Raw genomic sequence first — 22,220 nt, 5'->3', positions numbered from 1 at the left:
CGAAGTTTTTTTTTTATGTCTTCATTATCGAGACTTTCAGCCCAAGGCTGACTCGTCTCGTAACCTCAAGAAGTTCTCGTAGCTTAACGTGTATTAACATTGGAGTCTTGGCTGATTTGACAACGAATTACCCTTTTTCACTTGTCATAAGACGAGTTTATACAATCCCATTGAGTTCCACCACTTAATTGTATCTTGACAGATACGTATTTCGACCTCAACAGTAAGGCCGTCTTCAGTGTCTCGTACTTGACTCGACTTGTCAAGATACAATTAAGTGGTGGAATTCAATGGGATTGTATAAACTCGTCTTATGACAGTGAAGACATTCCACTAAAAACCTCAAAATAATTTTCTTATCAAAACGAATTACCGTTAAAAAGTGGTGGATAGTGGCAGAGCTTCTGTGGCACGTTGGTTGTTCGGTGCTTAACGTTCAAAGCTACGAAACTGGCCCTTATCAAGGACACTAATAGGAATAATGGAGTGTGTTTCGTCAACATATGTCAGAGTTCCAAGCTAAAGCCCTGGGGCGACGCCTACATAATTGAAAGGAGGCTACCGAGCCTCTTGAAAGGCGGCATCCGAGCCTCCTGACAGTAGGCTTCCGAGCCTCTTGAAAGGAGGCTTCCGAGCCTCTTGAAAGGAGGCTTCCGAGCCTCTTGAAAGGAGGCTTCCGAGCCTCTTGAAAGGAGGCTTCCGAGCCTCTTGAAAGGAGGCTTCCGAGCCTCTTGAAAGGAGGCTTCCGAGCCTCTTGAAAGGAGGCTTCCGAGCCTCTTGAAAGGAGGCTTGAGCCTCTTGAAAGGAGGCTTCTGAGCCTCTTGAAAGGAGGCTTCTGAGGCCTCTTGAAGGAGGCTTCCTGAGCCTCTTGAAAGGAGGCTTCCAGGCCTCTTGAAAGGAGGCTTCTGAGCCTCTTGAAAGGAGGCTTCTGAGCCTCTTGAAAGGAGGCTTCTGAGCCTCTTGAAAGGAGGCTTCTGAGCTCTTGAAAGGAGGCTTCTGAGCCTCTTGAAGGAGGCTTCCGGGCCTCTTGAAAGGAGGCTTCCTGAGCTCTTGAAAGGAGGCTTCCTGAGCCTCTTGAAAGGAGGCTTGAGCCTCTTGAAAGGAGGCTTCTGAGCCTCTTGAAAGGAGGCTTCTGAGCCTCTTGAAAGGAGGCTTCTGAGGCCTCTTGAAAGGAGGCTTCTGAGCCTCTTGAAAGGAGGCTTCTGAGCCTCTTGAAGGAGGCTTCTGAGCCTCTTGAAAGGAGGCTTCTGAGCCTCTTGAAAGGAGGCTTCCGAGCCTCTTGGAAAGGAGGCTTGAGCCTCTTGAAAGGAGGCTTCCGGGCCTCTTGAAAGGAGGCTTCCTGAGCCTCTTGAAAGGAGGCTTCTGAGCCTCTTGAAAGGAGGCTTCCTGAGCCTCTTGAAAGGAGGCTTCCGAGCCTCTTGAAAGGAGGCTTCTGAGCCTCTTGAAGGAGGCTTCTGAGCCTCTTGAAAGGAGGCTTCCTGAGCCTCTTGAAAGGAGGCTTCTGAGCCTCTTGAAAGGAGGCTTCTGAGCCTCTTGAAAGGAGGCTGGGCCTCTTGAAAGGAGGCTTCCTGAGCCTCTTGAAAGGAGGCTTTCTCTTGAAAGGAGGCTTCCGAGCCTCAAGAAGGCTGAGCCTCTTGAAGGAGGCTTCCAGGGCCTCTTGAAGGAGGCTTCTGAGCCTCTTGAAAGGAGGCTTCTGAGCCTCTTGAAAGGAGGCTTCCGAGCCTCTTGAAAGGAGGCTTCGAGCCTCTTGAAAGGAGGCTTCCGGAGCCTCTTGAAAGGGAGGCTTTGAGCCTCTTGAAAGGAGGCTTCTGAGCCTCTTGCAAGGAGGCTTCCGCGCATCTTGAAAGGAGGCTTCCGGGCCACTTGCAAGGAGGCTTCCGAACCTCTTGCAAGGAGGCTTCTGAGCCTCTTGAAAGGAGGCTTCCAGCCTCTTGAAAGGAGGCCTGAGCCTCTTGAAAGGAGGCTTGAGCCTCTTGAAAGGAGGCTTGAGCCTCTTGAAAGGAGGCTTCTGGGCCTCTTGAAAGGAGGCTTGAGCCTCTTGAAAGGAGGCTTCCGAGGCCTCTTGAAAGGAGGCTTCCGAGCCTCTTGAAAGGAGGCTGGAGCCTCTTGAAAGGAGGCTTCCAGGCCTCTTGAAAGGAGGCTTCGAGGCCTCTTGAAAGGAGGCTTCTGAGCCTCTTGAAGGAGGCTTCCTGAGCCTCTTGAAAGGAGGCTTCCTGAGCCTCTTGAAAGGAGGCTTGAGCCTCTTGAAAGGAGGCTTCGAGCCTCTTGAAGGAGGCTTCCGGAGCTCTTGAAGGAGGCTCTGAGCTCTTGAAAGGAGGCTTCCTGAGCCTCTTGAAAGGAGGCTTCCGGGCCTCTTGAAGGAGGCTGAGCCTCTTGAAGGAGGCCTGAGTCTTGAAAGGAGGCTTCTGAGCCTCTTGAAGGAGGCTCTGAGCCTCTTGAAAGGAGGCTGAGCCTCTTGAAAGGAGGCTTCCGAGCCTCTTGAAAGGAGGCTTGAGCCTCTTGAAAGGAGGCTTCGAGCCTCTTGAAAGGAGGCTCTGAGCCTCTTGAAAGGAGGCTTCCTGAGCCTCTTGAAAGGAGGCTTCCGAGCCTCTTGAAAGGAGGCTTCTGAGCCTCTTGAAAGGAGGCTCTGAGGCCTCTTGAAAGGAGGCTTCTGAGCCTCTTGAAAGGAGGCTCTGAGCCTCTTGAAAGGAGGCTTCTGAGCCTCTTGAAAGGAGGCTTCCGAGCCTCTTGAAAGGAGGCTTCCAGGCCTCTTGAAAGGAGGCTTCTGAGCCTCTTCAAAGGAGGCTCTGAGCCTCTTCAAAGGAGGCTTCTGAGCCTCTTGAAGGAGGCTTCTGAGCCTCTTGAAAGGAGGCTTCCGAGCCTCTTGAAAGGAGGCTTCCTGAGCCTCTTGAAAGGAGGCTTCCAGGCCTCTGAAAGGAGGCTTCTGAGCCTCTTGAAGGAGGCTCTGAGCTCTTGAAAGGAGGCTTCTGAGGCCTCTTGAAAGGAGGCTTCTGAGCCTCTTGAAAGGAGGCCTGAGCCTCTTGAAAGGAGGCTTGAGCCTCTTGAAAGGAGGCTTCCGGGCCTCTTGAAAGGAGGCTTCCTGAGCTCTTGAAAGGAGGCTTCTGAGCCTCTTGAAAGGAGGCTTGAGCCTCTTGAAAGGAGGCTTCCAGGCCTCTTGAAAGGAGGCTTCCAGGCCTCTTGAAAGGAGGCTTCTGAGCCTCTTGAAAGGAGGCTTCCAGGCCTCTTGAAAGGAGGCTTCCAGAGCCTCTTGAAAGGAGGCTTCTGAGCCTCTTGAAGGAGGCTTCCAGCCTCTTGAAAGGGAGGCTGAGCCTCTTGAAAGGAGGCTTCCGAGCCTCTTGAAAGGAGGCTTCCAGGCCTCTTGAAAGGAGGCCTGAGCCTCTTGAAAGGAGGCTTCCAGAGCCTCTTGAAGGAGGCTTCCTGAGCCTCTTGAAAGGAGGCTTCTGAGCCTCTTGAAAGGAGGCTTCCTGAGCCTCTTGAAAGGAGGCCTGAGCCTCTTGAAAGGAGGCTTCCAGGGCCCTCTTGAAAGGAGGCTTCCAGGCCTCTTGAAAGGAGGCTTCCGGAGCCTCTTGAAAGGAGGCTCTGAGTCTCTTGAAAGGAGGCTACTGAGTCTCTTGAAGGAGGCTTCCGAGGTCTCTTGAAAGGAGGCTTCCAGGCCTCAAAGAAGGTTTCTGAGCCTCTTGAAAGGAGGCTTCCGAGCCTCTTGAAAGGAGGCTTCCGAGCCTCTTGCAAGGAGGCTTCCGAGCCTCTTGCAAGGAGGCTTCCGAGCCTCTTGCAAGGAGGCTTCCGAGCCTCTTGCAAGGAGGCTTCTGAGCCTCTTGCAAGGAGGCTTCTGAGCCTCTTGAAAGGAGGCTTCCGAGCCTCTTGAAAGGAGGCTTCCGAGCCTCTTGAAAGGAGGCTTCCGAGCCTCTTGAAAGGAGGCTTCCGGGCCTCTTGAAAGGAGGCTTCCGAGCCTCTTGAAAGGAGGCTTCCGAGCCTCTTGAAAGGAGGCTTCGAGCCTCTTGAAAGGAGGCTTCCAGGCCTCTTGAAGGAGGCTTGGAGCCTCTTGAAGGAGGCTTCCAGGCCTCTTGAAGGAGGGCTTCCGAGCCTCTTGAAAGGAGGCTTGAGCCTCTTGAAGGAGGCTTCCGGGCCTCTTGAAAGGAGGCTTCTGAGCCTCTTGAAGGAGGCTTCCGGGCCTCTTGAAAGGAGGCTTCCTGAGCCTCTTGAAAGGAGGCCTGAGCCTCTTGAAAGGAGGCTTCCAGGCCTCTTGAAAGGAGGCTTCCGGGCCTCTTGAAGGAGGCTTCCAGCCTCTTGAAGGAGGCTTCCGGGCCTCTTGAAGGAGGCTTCCAGCCTCTTGAAAGGAGGCTCTGAGCCTCTTGAAGGAGGCTTCCGAGCCCTCTTGAAAGGAGGCTTCCGGAGCCTCTTGAAAGGAGGCTTCCGAGCCTCTTGAAGGCTGGGCCTCTTGAAAGGAGGCTACCGAGTCTCTTGAAAGGAGGCTTCCGAGTCTCTTGAAAGGAGGCTTCCGAGTCTCTTGAAAGGAGGCTTCCGAGCCTCAAAGAAGGCTTCCGAGCCTCTTGAAAGGAGGCTTCCGAGCCTCTTGAAAGGAGGCTTCCGAGCCTCTTGAAAGGAGGCTTCCGAGCAACTGAGCTTTTCGAAAAAAAACCATCATGTTCCTCAAATGGAGGCTTTCGAACCTTTAGACTCTAGATTTTAGTTCAGAAGCATATTATTAACAAATTATTCAACATTTTGTTTCAATCAAGTAAATTTCATTGAAGTTTTTATAAATTTGTTCACTCGAAGTTTTGTCCTTTTGATCATTTATCCCAATTTTTCCCGATGACTGATTGAGCTGAAATTTTAGCAGAGAACTACAAATATGGTTGACATATTATGACATATTATGAAAAGCTTGTTGAAAAATGGCATACTAGGTCAAGTTGTTTAAATAATAGCAGTACTTTTTTCGATATATTGTTCAATTTAAATGTCATATTCCACAATTCATATTATTTCTATAATCTTCTAGGTATCCTTTATAAACTTCAATCAAGTTAGTAACTATTCATTCAATTGTTTGCCAGATATGATATAATATCTTGTGTTTGGTGGCTCATGCGCATATATTGCGCTTTGCTCCGGTCGTAATAAGCGCGATCTTCAATAGTTCGCAATATTGTATTTTGTATATTGTATATTGTATTTTTTTCGTGGAACATTTTCATTTTTTTATGGAAAATTCTCCTTTTAACCAGTTCATTTATTTGGTAGATTCAGCCGTGTGTGACACTTTGCGGAGCCGCAATTCTCAAGTATGATATTTTTACATAGTATATAATCTTATCTTAACAGTTAGTTGGGAGGGGACATAGACCATAATACTCGTGACGACTCAAGGTTAGAAAAACTTATACAGGACGGACGGGGTATGGATTTGGATTTAGGTTATTTCAGCTGCTCATCCGGGCGTTTGACGTTGAACGTTGAAAAAAAACGTTTTTTTCAAACGCGTGGCGTCGTGCTCGAAAATTCTCCTTTTATAATTGCTATTTTTGCTTTTAAAAGTGCTTATTTATTTTTGTTTTGTGGAAAATTCTTAATTGTTTATGGAAATTTTGTTTCATTTGTGGAAATTTTATATTTATTTATTGCTCATACCCTGATTTCTTTATTGGCAATTTCCTAATTGTTTATGGAAAATTTCTAATTTTTAATGGAAATTTTATTTTGCTGCCTTAATTTAACGACATTCATCGAGATGTATCTCAAAATCTCGACGTGTTAGAGCAAATCTGAAGACAGTGAAGTCGGATTCAGCGAACCAAAATCTACTAGGGACACATTGTTTGGTGTTGAGGACAAAATCTTGTTGAGCTGTGTAAGTTTATCATGAACATGTACGTTTAAGTTTGGAGGATGATATTAGCATTTCCATATCAATGTTAATTTTGTTATTTTTTTTTCAAAGCTTTCAATTTGCGGAAGGCGTGAACTTGTTTTGTTTTGTTCTTTATTACTGTGATTTTGCATGGACATGTTATAAGCAAAACAGCATGAACTAACATTTAACGTGACTAACATAAATTCGATGATAGAGTGGAATTTTTTTCATCCTGTCCCTGACATCTCATTTTAAAGTAATGTCCCTTTTGGCCTCGAGGTTTCAACACCCCAAATAAAGTAGTTCAGGCGAAAAAGGACAATCATACTACATTAGGATGGACAAACGTGAAACGAAAAACGAGTAGCCTCCAGTTCCGATGATTGTAAGCAAATACTTAGCACGTGCCACACACATCAACACAATGATCAATCTTCTCTTCGCATCATTTAGTCGAGAGTGAAATTTCAATCCACTTTTCACGTCGCTGACTAGCACAACCTGTTTATAGCCGGTGCAACCACATCTTCGTGGGGCCAATTTAAAGTGAAATTATATTACCAACCCGATTGTGGTCACCGCATCATGGTTGACGTCTGGTTAGTCTTTTTTTTTTTTTTTTTTTTTTTTCTTGAGCAAGGGTAAACGGAAATCTGCAACCAGACACCTGAGGAGGTACTCAGGTAGTGTGGGGATGGGTATGTCATGTAACTCTTACCCGACCCACTAAAACCAAAACCCTTTCGCCAGTCCGTACCCCCGGCCCGCAATTAAGCAATACATCGGGGGGGGACTATTGAGAACGCTCACGCCTATGCTAACGCACTTGACGTCAATACACACAACATCGACTTCAAGGGTGGCTACCTCACCACCGTCGATCGCAAGCTATGATAGTAACCTAACGGTCCGTATCATAATCTCACGTTGGAGACGAGCACCCGACAACAACCACCGCGCGTGAACCGCAATGACCTCTATATCTACATACTGAGGTCCCCGCAGCCCACCCGCGACATGTTGGTTGTCGGGTGAGCAAATGTTCACTGCATCACAGGTGCCCTTGCTGCACTCGTTGGTTTTGTTCAAGACGCCACCACCGCTGCAGTTTCGACATGATCTGTTGAGATGCTGTGTTCACCGCATTCCATATAGCTTCTTCCCGGCACATCCTCTCGACGAGGTTGTCCGGGGTTGTATCCATACCACTAATAAGCAGCATGGTATTGCGTTCTACCTCGAATCGCGGGCATGCGAACATCACATGCTCTGCCGATTCTACCTCACCTACACATTCAGGACACTCCGCAGAATCTGCGAAGCCAAACCTGTGTAGGAATTTCTTAAAGCAGCCATGTTCAGACAACACCTGTGTTAGGTGGAAGTTGACTTGACCATGCTTCCTATCAACCCAGTTGGACACATCTGGAATCAGTCTGTGGGTCCAACGACCTTTGACTGCGGTGTCCCATGCTCTTTGCCATTTGAGCAACGAAGCTGCTCTCTTGACACGTCGCACTTGCACCGAGTCCCTTTCGTTGTAGCACTCCACATCCTCCTCTAGGAGTGTGTCAATCGGCATCATTCCAGCTATAACGCACACCGCCTCATATGATATGGTGCGATATGCGCTCGCGACACGTAAGCACATCAGCCGGTGTACTCTGATCAATTTCTTTACATTGTACTCGGCTTTTAGTGCTACGGCCCATGCCGGCACGCCATAACGGATGATAGACAATGCTACGCCAGCTATCAGCCTACGCACTTGACTATGCACCGCCGATCTGTTGGACATCATTCGTGATAAAGATTTTATCGCCAATGAAGCCCGCTGACATGCATAATCGACGTGGCTCGTAAAATTGAGCTTATCATCGATCATCACGCCCAGATGCTTGAGAGACCTCACGGAGTTAACTGTGCAGGTCCCTACTCTTATCCTAGCCTGTTGCAACCCATGACGGTTATGCACTACCACGACTTCCGTCTTTTGGTGTGCAAGGGATAACCGTCTCGAGTTGAGCCATTCCTCCACTCTGCCAATCGCGTATGAAGCCTTCAGTTCGACTTCGTCGAGTGTCACCTGCTACTTCTAGCATTACGTCATCCGCGAAGCCTTCTATCTTTACTCCGGCCGGGAGACTTAAGCGCAATACTCCGTCGTACATAATATTCCACAGAACCGGTCCGAGGATCGATCCCTGTGGAACACCCGCGGACACTACGATCGACTTTTGACCAGCATCAGTGTCGTATAACAACACCCTATTCTGAAAATAGCTTTTCAGTATCCTGCACAGGTAATCCGGAACTCTCAATCGGTGCAGGGAGTCAGCAATTGCTGCCCAGCTAGCATTGTTAAACGCGTTTTTTACATCAAGTGTAATCAACGCGCAGTACCTAATACCTCTTCTGTTTAAACCTCTCGCTATCTTTGCCGTATCCGTTACCGCTCGAATTGCTTCGATGGTAGAACGGCCCTTACGGAAGCCATACTGGTTGCTAGATAAGCCACCAGCACACTCTGTATAGGCCGACAATCTATTCAGAATGACCCTCTCTAGCAGCTTTCCAGCTGTGTCGAGTAGGCAAATTGGTCTGTATGCCGAAGGATCCCACGGCTGTTTGCCAGGCTTCGGTAATAGCACCAATTTCTGCCATTTCCATCGATCTGGGAAGTTTCCTTCGTCCATGCATCTCTGGAGGCAGCTCCTGAACATATCTGGATTGGCAAGAATGGCGTGTTTAAGGGCCAGGTTTGGAATACCATCCGGGCCTGGCGCCTTATTGAGCTTAAGTTTTCTTGCTGCTACGATAAGCTCTTCGTTAGTCACTAACGGTACCACGTCAGCTGACTCGTATGGAGTAGCTGGCCAGTTCGATGATTCATGCCTCGGAAACAACCCGTCTACTATTTTGGCCAACATCCCCGGGGATTTCTCAAGAGGCGTGCTGTTAGTCCTAGCCATCACCATCCTGTACGCATCTCCCCATGGATTTTCGTTTGCCATCCTGCACAGCTGCTCAAAGCAGGCTCTCTTACTACATTTAGTCTCGTAGTTCAGAGCTCTGCTCGCTGTCTGGAACACCCAGCGTCTCTCGACCTTTTCAGCGTCTGTTCTGGCACGTCGCAACCTTCTCTTAGCTCGAAGACAGGTTCTACGAAGGTCTGCAATTGTGTCTGTCCACCAGTACGCAGGTTGCCGATTTCGGGGTTTGGTCCTCCTAGGCATCGTCACATCGCATGCACGGGTTAGTACATCGATTAACTCGTCGCCACTTAATCCCGTTGTTCGCGTCTCCCATCGTAGTGATTCTTCCATGAGTTCTGGGTTGAACTGCGAGGTGCGCCATCCTAGATCGGCTTTGCCGATCCGCCTTGTGGTTGCTACGGGGTATACCGGATCATAAAACGGATTTCCTGATGATCGCTGGAGGTATGCCCTCATGAACCTCCCATTCTGGCTCCACCGTCCATCCCGCGCTGCAGAAGGTCACATCGATGCATGAATCACCGCTGGGTCCCCTGAACGTTGGCACTTGGCCTTCGTTCAGCAGGACTACGTTTAGTACCGCTAGCGACTCTAGCAGGGTATGACCTCTAGCGTTTGTGAACCGGGATCCCCAGTCCACTGCCCACGCATTGAAGTCGCCTGCTACAACTAACGGTTTTAAGCCAGTTAGTCTTGCTGCAAGAATCTCTACTGACCTAGTAAACTGCACTATACTCCACCTGGGAGGACAGTAGCAGCTACAAAAGTAAACACCGTTTACCTTTGCTATAACGAAACCCTCATCGTCAGGTGATGATATTATCTCCTGGATGGGATATCGCCCGCAAGTCCAGATGGCCACCATCTGGGACTTATCCGCAATCCAACTACCGTTACCGGCAGGGATGCGGTAAGGATCGGACAGCAAGGCTACATCAGCTTTACACTCAGTAACCGACTGTTGTAGCAGCAATTGGGCCGCCTCGCAGTGGTTCAGGTTAAGCTGTGTTACCTGCGTGTCTGGATCCTTCTAGAGGCCGGACAAGCCTGGACACCGGTGAGGTGTCTGTTGTCTGTACCAGGGGACAGATCAGACACCTTGGTGCAGCCTGACAGGTGCGAGCTTGGTGGCCTTCAGCTCCACACCTACGGCATAGCTTACTGCGATCAGGTCCTTTACAGTCATAAGACTTATGACCGTTGCCAAGACACCTGAAACAGGTCTGAAGTGGTTGGCTTATACTTAGCGGACATACCGACCAACCCACTTTCAGTTTAGCCTTATCCATTACCTTTTTGGCCTCAGCCTGAGGTACTTGGAATGAGGCAACCTGCATTCCCGCGAAGCTTTTTCGTAACCGAACCGTAGATTCCTGGATCTCGACATTGCACTGATCTCTCAGTGCGTCGACCAGGTCTCGAGCCTCGGTTACTTCATCCAGGCCCTTGCACTGGATGTTCGAAACTGGACATAGGGCTCTTACTTGAACCCCATCGCCCAGGACTTCCTCTGTCAACTTTTTGTACTCAGAACTCTTCTGAGCAGCATCCCGCTTCAAGACGAGAATCATCTCGCCTCTCCGCGTCCTTCGGATGCAGTTGACATCCTCTCCTAGGCCAGTGAGTTTGTCATTAACTCTCATGGCCTTCAAGACTTCGGCGTAGCTCTTGTCGTCAGTACTGACGATAATCGCCTCACCTCTATCTTTACGCCTACCACCGACATTGGAAGGTTCACCCGTCGTCTTCTGGGCTCTACCCTTCTTAACGGTGGCGCGTATCGCTCCGCCTGCCGCTTTCTCTGCGGTCTGCTGTCGTTGTCGTCTCGCCTTCTTGGGGTTCACGACTTCCCTCCAGGGTAAGTCTTCCTCCCGGCGAGCTTCAGTGGTCCTCACTGGTGGAGGCACTGGGTTCAACGGCTTGAGATGGCCATCCTTTCGCTCGACCTTCTTCCTTCTCGCTGACTTCGGGGCTGCGGAATTCTCGACAGCTGTTTTCAGGTTCGCCTCCTGCGTAACCTTACTCAGCTTCGGGTCGCTCCGTTACAGCCATCCTCTTGCGGAGTTCCTCGACCTGGCTCTCCGCCAGTCGTTTACCCTCGGACAAGAGACGGATTTTCAATTCCGCCTCCTCTTTATCCTTATCCGCCTGCTTCCGCTCCTTGACGAGTTTGCGGAGCTCCTTCTCTGCACTCTTACTGGCCTCTAGTAGGGACCTCCACTCCGTTTTGGCCTCAACTACTAGGGCACAGAGTGCCTGTACAGCAAGTTTCAAGTCCTTGCTGTAGTTAACCCGGTTGTCTAGGAAGGACATAATCACGTCGGATACTTCCGTGACTACTTCCATCGTGTGACCACCGCGTTCTTCGTGGTTCGCCATCACAGATTTGATGACGCGGGTCAGGGTAGGGCCGTCCATCTTTACTTCAACCGGCACCTCCTCAGACCCTCCACGGGCTTCACCATCGCCTTCCCCGGCGATCTTTGGGGAGACCTTTCCAGGCCGCTGCGTCTGGTGAAAGGGTTCTCCTTACCACCATTCGCTTCACCTCCTTCCTTCGTCGTTTTTGTTTAATGGGATTACTCATGTCTGATGGGTCCCCTTGCGGCTGCTGTCGAATCCTGCTGGTGTAGTCGCCTTCACGATCCCATGGTTATCTATACATACCTTGCGGCATGCAGGAGGCCATGCGAGGTTGACACTTTCGTGTTCAGAGCCAGATCAGCGCTAGTCAGGGAAAAGCATCTGAGCCTACTCCCACTCAGCTGCCAGCTGAGCGACAGAATTGTACCGCGTGCTGCAAGGCCCGCCACGGTTTTAGGGGACGGAAGACAGCCTGGCCATTAGCCCATTCGCCGTTTCAGGTCGGTGTCACCCGGCCTTACTAAGAGAATAGAATAACCAGACTACCAGCCCTCGCGTTCACAATATCTCAATATCCAAACAAGACCAATAACATACAACCAGTATACCATAATCAGGATCTTACTGGAATCAATCCTGATGTGCCAATGACACTCCCTGGGCTTGTGCTTTTGAAGCGGCACACAGTCGCTTTGATAGAGTCTGCTTACGGGCACTTGTGGTTTTTTGGGAGGGATTTTAACAGAGCCCACTGCTAAATCCCACCACGCCCTAGGCAGTTCCCCCTGACTCACAGACAGCTGGGGAGGGGTCGTCAAGCCCTTGGACATGGTCCATGCTGTCCCTACTGTCCCTGCTGCCCCCTGACGTCTGGTTAGTCTACCAAAAGTGAACATTCCACTGCTAGCGAGTGTTCACTAGCACAAGTGTGTTCACAAAAGTGAACATTCCACTGCTAGCGAGCCAACTGCACGGAGCAACAATCCGAGCTTCCGTGCAGACTTCGCACGGTGGTAGCGGAGGACTCCAAAAGTCCACCGACTGGCTTCCTTCTCTTGTCGTCGTTGTCTCGGCAATTTATCTTGCAGTTTGATTGGAATCACTTATCACATATGGTTGATCTCCGCTATTACTCTATAGCTGCTCTCATAGCGACCGACCAAAGCCCGCTCGTTTCATTACTCACCCATGTAGGTACCAGGCGACCAGCGCAGGGGCAGCAAACGTCGCGACTACTTGCCTCCGCTCGGCGTGTGTCAGAGCAGAGCTTCAAAAAGCGCAATTTTGTAGCTGCAACTTTTCAAACAACTACTTTCCATCGAGCCATGCAGATCTGACCAGTTTGATATTTTGTACGGACTTGATGAAGCTTGTTTTTCATTCACTGTGCGTTGCCCCTGGATTTATGATCAAAAGCATGAGGGGTCCCAGGGTTCAAATTGTCACACTAGATAATAGCGTGCACTACATAGCATGCATTTGGACCTCATCATTTGAGAAGATGTGAGCAAGGTGTGACAAATGGCGTAGAATTACAATCGTTCCGAGTTGAATGACTCTATCTGGCGTAATAATGTTGCTAACTAGGGGATTTTATGTACGTTTATCTAGATATTTTAATGAAAGTAAATAAATCTACACACTTAATTTTTTTTACCGGGATCTCAGCAAAATGTTGAACTTTTACCGAGATTCGCACAGCCGTGCCCCAGCAAACATGTTTTTTGCCGAGATTTCTGTCAAAGTTGCTGAAAATCAGCGAATAATTTGCCGAAAATCAGCTAACAAACGTCATTTTTGCCGGGATATCAGTTTTTCATTTTGCTGGCGCACGGCTGTGCGGTTTTTTTGCCGAACTGCAGAAATGAAAACTAAGTGTGTAGTCAAAAGTATCTTGTGTTGTGTATATTTAAGACCAGTCAAAGTGTTGGAAATAAATAGAGTAGTCTTCTTCTTGGCTATGGTGATAGTGATGGAATATACTGACACTGTGTAGGTATCAATTTGCGTGAAACAGGCCTTCTAATAAACTACGCTCGTTCGTCTGCTACTGCTCATTTCAATATTTATTCTATGTCTGTTCCAATTTCTACCAACAATTGTATAAACCCGACCAAGGCCGACTACCCTCATCTGGAAAATAGTTTGCATCTGCAATTCCTTGAAATTCATTCGACTAAAAAAAACGTTAGAGAAATATTCGAGTAGTAGACGAAATACGATATGTGTTCAGAATTCAGAATTCAACCAAGCAGTAACAAAGTATATTGTTCAATTGAACATTTTCCACTTGATTAACCAGCTGTAAATTAGTCAGTAACTAACTTGTAACTTTATTTTTTTGTGGATGACGAAGCCCAACACAATATAACTAAATCGAATTAAGCTTGTGAGCCCCAAAATAATATCCGCGACGCATTTAAGTTGCAAAACTGCGTCAGACCTGAGTCAGTTAATGTAAATTATTTTAAAAAAATGAGAACAAGTTGCTTTTTCTCGTGGCAGCTGTTTATGCAGAGTGTCGTAATGAAAGGCAATGAATGATGCTCGATGATTTTCACGAAATGATGCCTCCTCGCCAGAGTGACGGATCGAGCAGCATGTAATGGTCAATAACATGCACGGCGCCCCATTCCTGGACGAAGAGTACAACCAAACCACATTGCTCACATTGCGACACAGAAATAAAAAAAAAACCAAACAATTTTGTTTCTTTTTGTTTTGTGAAACACCGAAACAAGGTCAACGAATTTTCAGCCGAAGGAAACGGTAGCAAAAATAGAAACTATCCACCAACCGAAGTGTAATTGACAGAAAAGCGGTTTTAGCGGTGCGAATCGATGATGACGAAGCTTCGGCGGGGCACTAACAAGCTTAAATGCGCGTTCCCAGCCCAGCACAGGCACAGGCGCACCGAACATGGGGTTGACTCGAGAATTAAAGTGATTGAAATTCAGTATACTTCGTTCAGTTTGTTGCTAAACAACATTGCACATTAAGAGTTAACAAGTTCACTGAAGGAAATGCTTGTAAATATTTTCTGTACTTCATACACCTTGTAGTATATGGTGGTTCCATCAGGCACCGTATTATCACCTTTGCATAATAGGATGCTTAAAATTTGATCTGACCTTGATTTTGGAACGACGATTGTGCTTTATTCAAATTATGTTGGTCAACTTATGTATCTAATAGAAAAATAGGTTACGATCAATCTAATAGCAGTAACGTCAGTTGAATGAAATATGTTGAAATGAGAGAATTACTTCCATTTCAAGATTAAATACAACTTTGTCTATAGAAACCTAAAATTATTCAATTTAAATACATAACTTCCTTCCTACGTGAAGTAAGATATAACAATATGTAATTTGATACGTACGGAATTTTGATGTTACTAAGTATATTATAGCATTTCAAATGCTTGGAAATATTCAGATTGTACCCGATCTCTTACCATAATTATTTCAAATTCAAATGGTTATAGATCAAACATAATAAGCCAACAAAAGACAAATTGGAATAAGCTCACCAAATTTCCTTGCCGTTTGAGGTGTCTGTGCTACATAGGAACAACACGGGAAAGCAGGACAATTCGAACTTCATCCAAAAGTTGCATGGTCTGCTCATTGGTCATAGCTTCTTGAAACGCAACAATATTTTAAGCGGCAATTTCGGCATCACGTACACTTTTTATAAACTGGACAATGAGCTCAGAATTTTTAAGCAGATCTTTGGTTGAACGTGAGACTTTATTTCCGAATTTCTTCATAACACAGGACATATATCGAACATGGTCTATTTTAAGTATATCAAAAAATATTATACTATGTTTGAAACAATTCGATAGACCGTTATGCGTGTAGATCTAAGACCTTTCTCCAGAGATGTCGTGGATAACTGAACCCTTACCTACGCATGGATAACTTAGAATAGAAAGTATTCAGAAAAATACATACTGTGAATACTTTCAATTCTAAGGTTCTTAATATAATGTAAAGATTTGACTTGTTTTTTTGTTTTTCGAAAATTATTCGCAGTTTTGAGGAGCCTAGACCGGAACGAGAATCGAACCCACCACCTTCAGCATGACTAATGAAGGCCCAATTTACGATGCAGCCAGTTGAAATTGAAATCAAATTATGTAACTATAGAGTTTAGAGGTTGAGCGAAGCACAATGCCTGGGAATGGGTTGAAGACCCAATAGTGGAGAACTAAGCTCATTCAGCTCAGCCACTATTCATTTGCTTACACCACGTCTATACTTCATTTGGACACTTAAATACGTATTCAAAGGTCATCAATTATAGTTTAAACGAAGAGTGCTTCATTTGCTGCAGAACCCATCATTGTTACCTTCACGTAAAAAAACGTTCCTAAATTCGTGAACCAGCAAAAAATACCGTGATTTAATTCATGGATTTGGGAACACCAGTCACGTTATTCAGAACGTTCCAGAAAACGTGACTTTGTTCCCGAATCCGTGGCCGTTTTCGAAAAATACACGTAGACTTGTTAGTTCACGAATTCATGAACGTTTTTTTGCGTGTTAGATACCTCCAACTATTGGTCCAGTGTTTAGTTCCAATTTTTAATTCTTTTCCTAGTTGCGAAACCCATTGTTATCATATGGACTCACCTATAGGAACCTACCACAACTATTGAAAAGCAGAAAAAGATAAGGTATTTTACCGATTTGATGCAATTTCAACTTGTTTTCCTCTATTACGTGTAATAAACAGATCAACAAATTGATAGACTATATGGGTTGCTGCGTTTAAATACGTACACACGCAAAATTTAAACTTTTACCGAGATTCGCACAGCCATGGCCCAGGAAACATGTTTTCTTGGCGAGATTTCTTCAAGATTTCTGATAATCAGCGAAAATCAGCTAACAAACGCCATTTTTGCGGAACAGTTATTTATTTTAGCAATTTGGCTGTGTGGATTTTGCCACTGCAGAAAAAATAAAAGTAACACTACCCCAACTATAGGAACACCCGCGACTATCGGAACTTTTACCCTACCTGTCGAACCACCTCCTGATTTTTCTTCGATTTTAGATACATTAGTAGACAATGTTTTAATAAATCCAAGGCCAAAATTATCAAAACAAAACCGCGTAACAAGTGATCCCAGTTTAAGCATCAATGATGCAGCGTGTAAAAAAATTGCGGTGAGATTTTAACTACTCTTATTGCGTTGCTAACATTTTAAAAACTATGTATTAAAATCTAATCAATATTAAATTGTTTGAAACATTTTGTTACATACGGACCATATTAGCAGAAGTGAAAATATTGCTTAGTTTATGACTTTGAAATTTCGGAACAGTATTTTTTGACGTTAACCTTCCCCATTGAAAAAATAAATAAATTCAAAGTCTCCCGTTGTATGCCCTCCGGCTTCCTCAGATCACTTTCAACAATGCAGATAATTTTGAAGCTCTCAACTCGGTCGACACAAGACTTTGCAAAAACTATTTATCTGTATCGAAGAAATCGAAATTTCGTTGTCAATTTGTTCCTATTGAAAATTGGCTAGATCTGACTGGTCCAAAATTATGGCCAAAATACTATTTTTATCGCGAAAGGCACCACCATCACAATGGGAAATTCGATTCCAAGGTGGAAAAATTGATAACTTTCTTCGAACAACTTACAGAAGAGATCAGAGCTTATTCGAAGGAATTTCAAAGAATTCAGTGAGTGCTGTTTCATGGACGTGGAACGCTTCTGTATGTAGTTATGACTCGTTTGCCCTAATGCCATATATCGCTAGTTTCCAAACTATTTGTCATTTTATCTTTAAGACATTGTTCTAAAATTGTTTATCTCTTACTGTGGATCGAAGGCACTAAATATATTTTGTTGGTAAAAGTTGGAAATTTAAAGTTTTGGGGTCAAATAAGCATCAAGTCATTTTTGTAAATTTTCTGTATTTGTAAAAATATAATATTTACAGATAAGTGTTGATATTATTGTCTCAAAGTGTTGAACAGATTTGACAAAGTTTGCCGAACAAAAATTAATGAAATAAATTTTCACAAATGTTTTATTTGGTTTTATTAGTAAAAACGATTTTTAAAACTTTTGATATCGATCCAAACATTTCCAAACCATCCGATCGCCTAGACAAGAATAGTATATGTTATGAGCTTGATGTGATCATAGATAGGAGGTGATGGGAGATACTTTTTATTTTTGCCCAAATTCCTATGAAGCAATATAACTCAATGATTTTGAGAAGGAAATGATGTAGTATTGTTAATTTAATTGATATTTTCCAATGATAATTAAAATAAAAATAATCATATAATTCTAAAAATATTGAATTATAGGGATTTAGGGGTCATACATCATTAATGTAATTTTTATTCAAAATAGATAACATTTTTCACAGACGATGCATAGAGATAAAGAGGCTTATTCGAGAGGGATTCTCCAAGAAATTCAGTGAGACATTTTTATAGACATGACAATTCTGTATGTAGTTATTAAGCTAGTTTTCAATGTCCCATACATCACAGTTTATCAAATTTTTCGATGCTTTTATCTTTAAATTTGTACTAAAGATGTGTTCTCCTCTTCATTATAGATCAACAATGAAAACTATAGATGCTTTGTTGGTAAAAGTTGAAAATTTAAAAAGTTTTGGGGTCAAATAAGTATCATTGCACTTTACGTGAATTTTAATTTTCAATTACTAATGAAGTAAATCATTTCGCAGTGTTTTGTTTGATTTAGGTAACGATTTTTAATGCCATACCAAACCATACCCGTTTGCACACTAGATAACAACTAGTTTTAAATATTGAATTTTTCCTTTTTGTCCCAAAATGTCTTAAATCCTTTTTAATGTAATATATGGATTTGTTTATTTTATTTATCAAAAAAAATACAACAGTAATATAAACATATCTGTAAATATCTGAATAATCAATAGGTTGTAGATTTCATAAAATTGACCATATGTAAACCATCAATGCTTACAAGTTTTTAAATCACTAAATTAACCTAAATGATCATTCGACTAATTAGTGCAAATGACTGTGTATTATTATTTTTTACAGAGTACATGAAAAATTCACATAGATGCATTTGATGATTATTTGACCCAAAATCCTTTAAATTTCCAAATTTTCCAACAAATATGTAGTCTTTTCTGATCTATAATGAAGAGGAACATCTTTAGTACAATACTTGAAGATAAAAGCACAAAATTTGATAAATTAGATATATGGGACATTGGAGCAAAACTGCTAATAACTACATACAAAAGTGTCTAGTCTATAAAGATTCTCACTGAATTTCTTGGAAAACTCCCTCTTGAATAAGCCCTTTATCTTCTATGTGCGTCGTCTGTGAAAAATGTTATGCTATTTGAAGAAAAATACATTAAATAGCTGTATGACCCTTCCCTATAATTCAATATTTTTAATGAATTATTGATTATTTATTTTAATTATATCATTGAAAATATCAATTAATTAATACTACTCATTCCTTCTCAAAATCATTGAGTTATATTGCTTCATGAGAATTTGGGCAAAAGGTAAAAAAAGTGTATCTCCATCACCTCTATCTATGATCACATCAAGCCTCATAACATATGACTATTCTTGTCTAGTTGTGCATCGGGTATGGTTTGGAAATTTTGGCATCGGTGCTATTCAAAAGTTTTAAAAATCGTTTTTAACTAATAAATAACCAAATAAAACATTTTGAAATTTATTTCATTAATTTTGTTCGGCAAACGTTTGTCAATATCTGTTCAACACTTTGAGACAATAATATCAACACTTATCTGTAAATATTACTATTTTTACAAATACATGAAATTGCACATAAAATGCATTTTGATTGACCCATAAATCCTAAATTTCCAACTTTTACCAACAAAAATATTTGTGCCTTCTGTGGATCCACAGTGAAGAGATGAACACAATTTGGTACAATGTTTTAAAGATAAAATGACAAATAGTTTGGAAACTAGCGATGTATAGGGCATTAGGGCAAAACGAGCTCATAACTACATACAGAAGCGTTCCACGTCCATGAACACCCACTGAATTCTTTGCAAAATTCCTTCGAATAAGCTCTTGATCTCTTCTGTAAGTTGTTCGTGAAAAGTTATCAATTTTTCCACCTTTGAATCAATTTCCCATTGTGCTGCTGGTGAGATTAATCAGGCTTTTTCAATAAATTAAAACGAGATCGTTTGAACTTGGTTCATGAAAATGCTTCAAACGTCATTTAGCACGTGGATCGGTAAAAGAAGATAGAACATCGTGAAACGAATCAAAACAAACCGCAAAGAGATACCTTTGAACAGGGGTTTTAGATGCTGATAGAGTAATCAGATGCAGACATAACAGACAACTGGAGCAGCAGGGACTTTGTCCAAGGGCTTGACGACCTCCCATGCCACTGCGAGTGTGGGCCGGGACCATCGTCCCTAACCCCTAATCCCAAGGCGTCAAGCGACCCGTGCCGAGGGATGCATGGCCAGGGGTGAAATAATAAGCGGAGCCTGTGGGTCGGCACTCTCCACGTAACTGTCCCTCACCGCGTCATGCTGAACTCTGGCGTGGTGGACCTCTTTTCCCGGAACACTCGTGGACATAGGAAAGTCAATTCTTCAATAAGTGGTAGTAGTGTGGCGACAACCCCTTCGCAAGAGGTAGGTTGTTCGTTCTCGCCTAGGAGGCCAGAGGCAATAGTCGGCAACTCAGTGCGCAGCGCCAGCGTGGTTACTCAACCTTCCTCTCGCTAAAAAACGCCGGCCGGTGACGGCCCATGGCTGGAGGCGATGAACCCAAACGCGATGGGCTTTCGGCCTTGAGGGGCGATGGAACAGCTGGACGCCATCATCGACTTTGCGTCATCGAAGCATAATATCGCAAGGAACTCAAAAGGGCTTGCAGAAACTTCGAAAGTCGATGCTGGACGCCAGCTGGAGAGGACGGTCGGACGGCCAAGTGTAAACCCGTGAAATCGGTGGAGTCGAGGTCTACCCAGACTGGCCCAGATTCGTGGACTCGACCGAAGGCGTGCCAGCAAAACTGGTACCAAAGTCTACCCAGACTGAGGCTCAAGTATTTGCGGTACGTCAGGGGTGACTGCTCCAACGGAGCAGACACAAAAACGGGAGACAGTCTCAGGGATAAGCTCCTGGGGCCGCTCAAACGCAGGGTTACTACCCTGGGCTGGGAAGCTGAACCGGCCAGGTACCTCCAAAACCGGGAGGAAGGACCTGGAAAGGTCCGTCCACTCAGGAGAGACGGTGGTAGGGGTTAGGCAGGCTGAAAGTTCTCAGCCGCCAGACCAGGGAAATGGGGGGATGACGCCTCCTGGACCCTGGTCAGAACAAGAGGAAACCGAAGACGTCAAGGACCGAAAAGAAAGCCCAGGTGAATGAGGGTAGCAGAAGTCGGGTAGGCGCCAATCGCTTCAGGGCGATGCCCTGTCATCACGGCGGACGAGGCTAAGTGCTCGGACGTTTTGAAGGCGATGAGGAGTGACGTCAAGCTCGGTGAACTCGGCGCCGACGTACGTCGAATATGACGTCGGATGGGCGAGATGATCCTCGAGCTGAAGCGGGCGTCTCGTAAAGGGCGCCGCCTACAAAGTTGGCGGAGGAAGCTCTGGCGAGACGGTCAAGGTGAGGGCACTCACGACGGAGGTGAATCTAAGGGTTAGACCTGGACGAGATCACCGAAGTCGGAGAGCTCGTCACGGCACTGCGGCGACAGTGTGAAGTGGAGACGCCCATCGCAGCCGTTCGGCTACGGAAAGGTCTGGCAGGGACGCAGGTAGCATTGGTTCGGCTATCTGCAGGCGGACGCCTCAAGGTAGTCAAGTTAGGGATCGTCAAGGTGGGATGGTCGGTTGCCCTGTGGGCATATACGAGCAACCGAAGTTTGCTTCAAGTGCCTGGAACCGGGGCCAAACAATGGGACTCAAGGTCCTGACAGAAGCAATCTCGCCGACGCTGCGGATTGGAGGGACAAGGCACAATGCTGCACGAACCCTCCCAATTGTTTGACTCGTTCGCAAAAGCTGTGAACAGCAAGCACCATGGGGGTTCGATGTGCCCGGCGTTTAGGTGCAGAAACACAGTGCAGGTAACGCAGCTGGCTTGCTCGGCCTCGCCCAGTGTTTGGTGTGCGCAGGTTCGGAGGATGTGTAAAGATGAAGTTGATGGAACGCCGTTTTATCGGCTATCGCTTAAATCGTCTCGGAGCTACACAGAAGGTGCGCGTGGACTTAAGGATGGCTAGTTCAGGCACAAATAAGAGGTGGTTCAAGGGATCGGAGATCGGATCTTCATGGGTCATACCGGTGGACATGCTCTGTGGTCGAACTTAATCCTTTTATCGAACAAGTGGCCGCGCGAAGAACAACATGGTATCGTCGCTTTCGCGGCGTTGGTCAACAGGCGGGTTCCAGCCGAGGACGGAAAGGGGTCCTCGTCAAGGCTGGGGCTTCTGACCAGGGTTCTTTTCGGTTCCAAACAGAATCTTTATTCCAAACGGAGAGATTCTTTGGGAAACCTAAAAGATTCCAATCAAAAGTCCAACATTATTCCATTCTAAAGCTCAAAATAATCCCATTCAAAAGCCGAAAAGAATTCCAATAGGTGCCCAAACGATATCCGTTCGTACGGATTTCCATACAGAATTATGTGAACCTCCGAACGTAATCATACTGGTTTTTTACTGAATCCCATTCTGAACGATATTCTTCTGGGCTATAGAAAAGAATCCTTTTGTCTTTCGATTGGAGGTTCTGGGCTTCTGAACGGTTTCATTTTCTGCTTCTGGACAATTGATTCCGATTAGAATACATTAGAATACATAAGAGATTTTCTCGAAGCCTTGAAAAGATATTGTTCGAACTGCAAAAGTATCAATTCAGAAGAGTTCCTTCCGAAAGCCAAAAAACTAAAAGATGTTCATTCCGTTCTATGGCCAAACGGATTTATTCTTCTGCCTCTC

This window comes from Armigeres subalbatus, unplaced genomic scaffold (assembly GCF_024139115.2).
Source record: "Armigeres subalbatus isolate Guangzhou_Male unplaced genomic scaffold, GZ_Asu_2 Contig417, whole genome shotgun sequence".
Lineage (NCBI taxonomy): Eukaryota > Metazoa > Arthropoda > Insecta > Diptera > Culicidae > Armigeres > Armigeres subalbatus.
Note: the sequence above shows the minus strand (reverse complement) of the source record.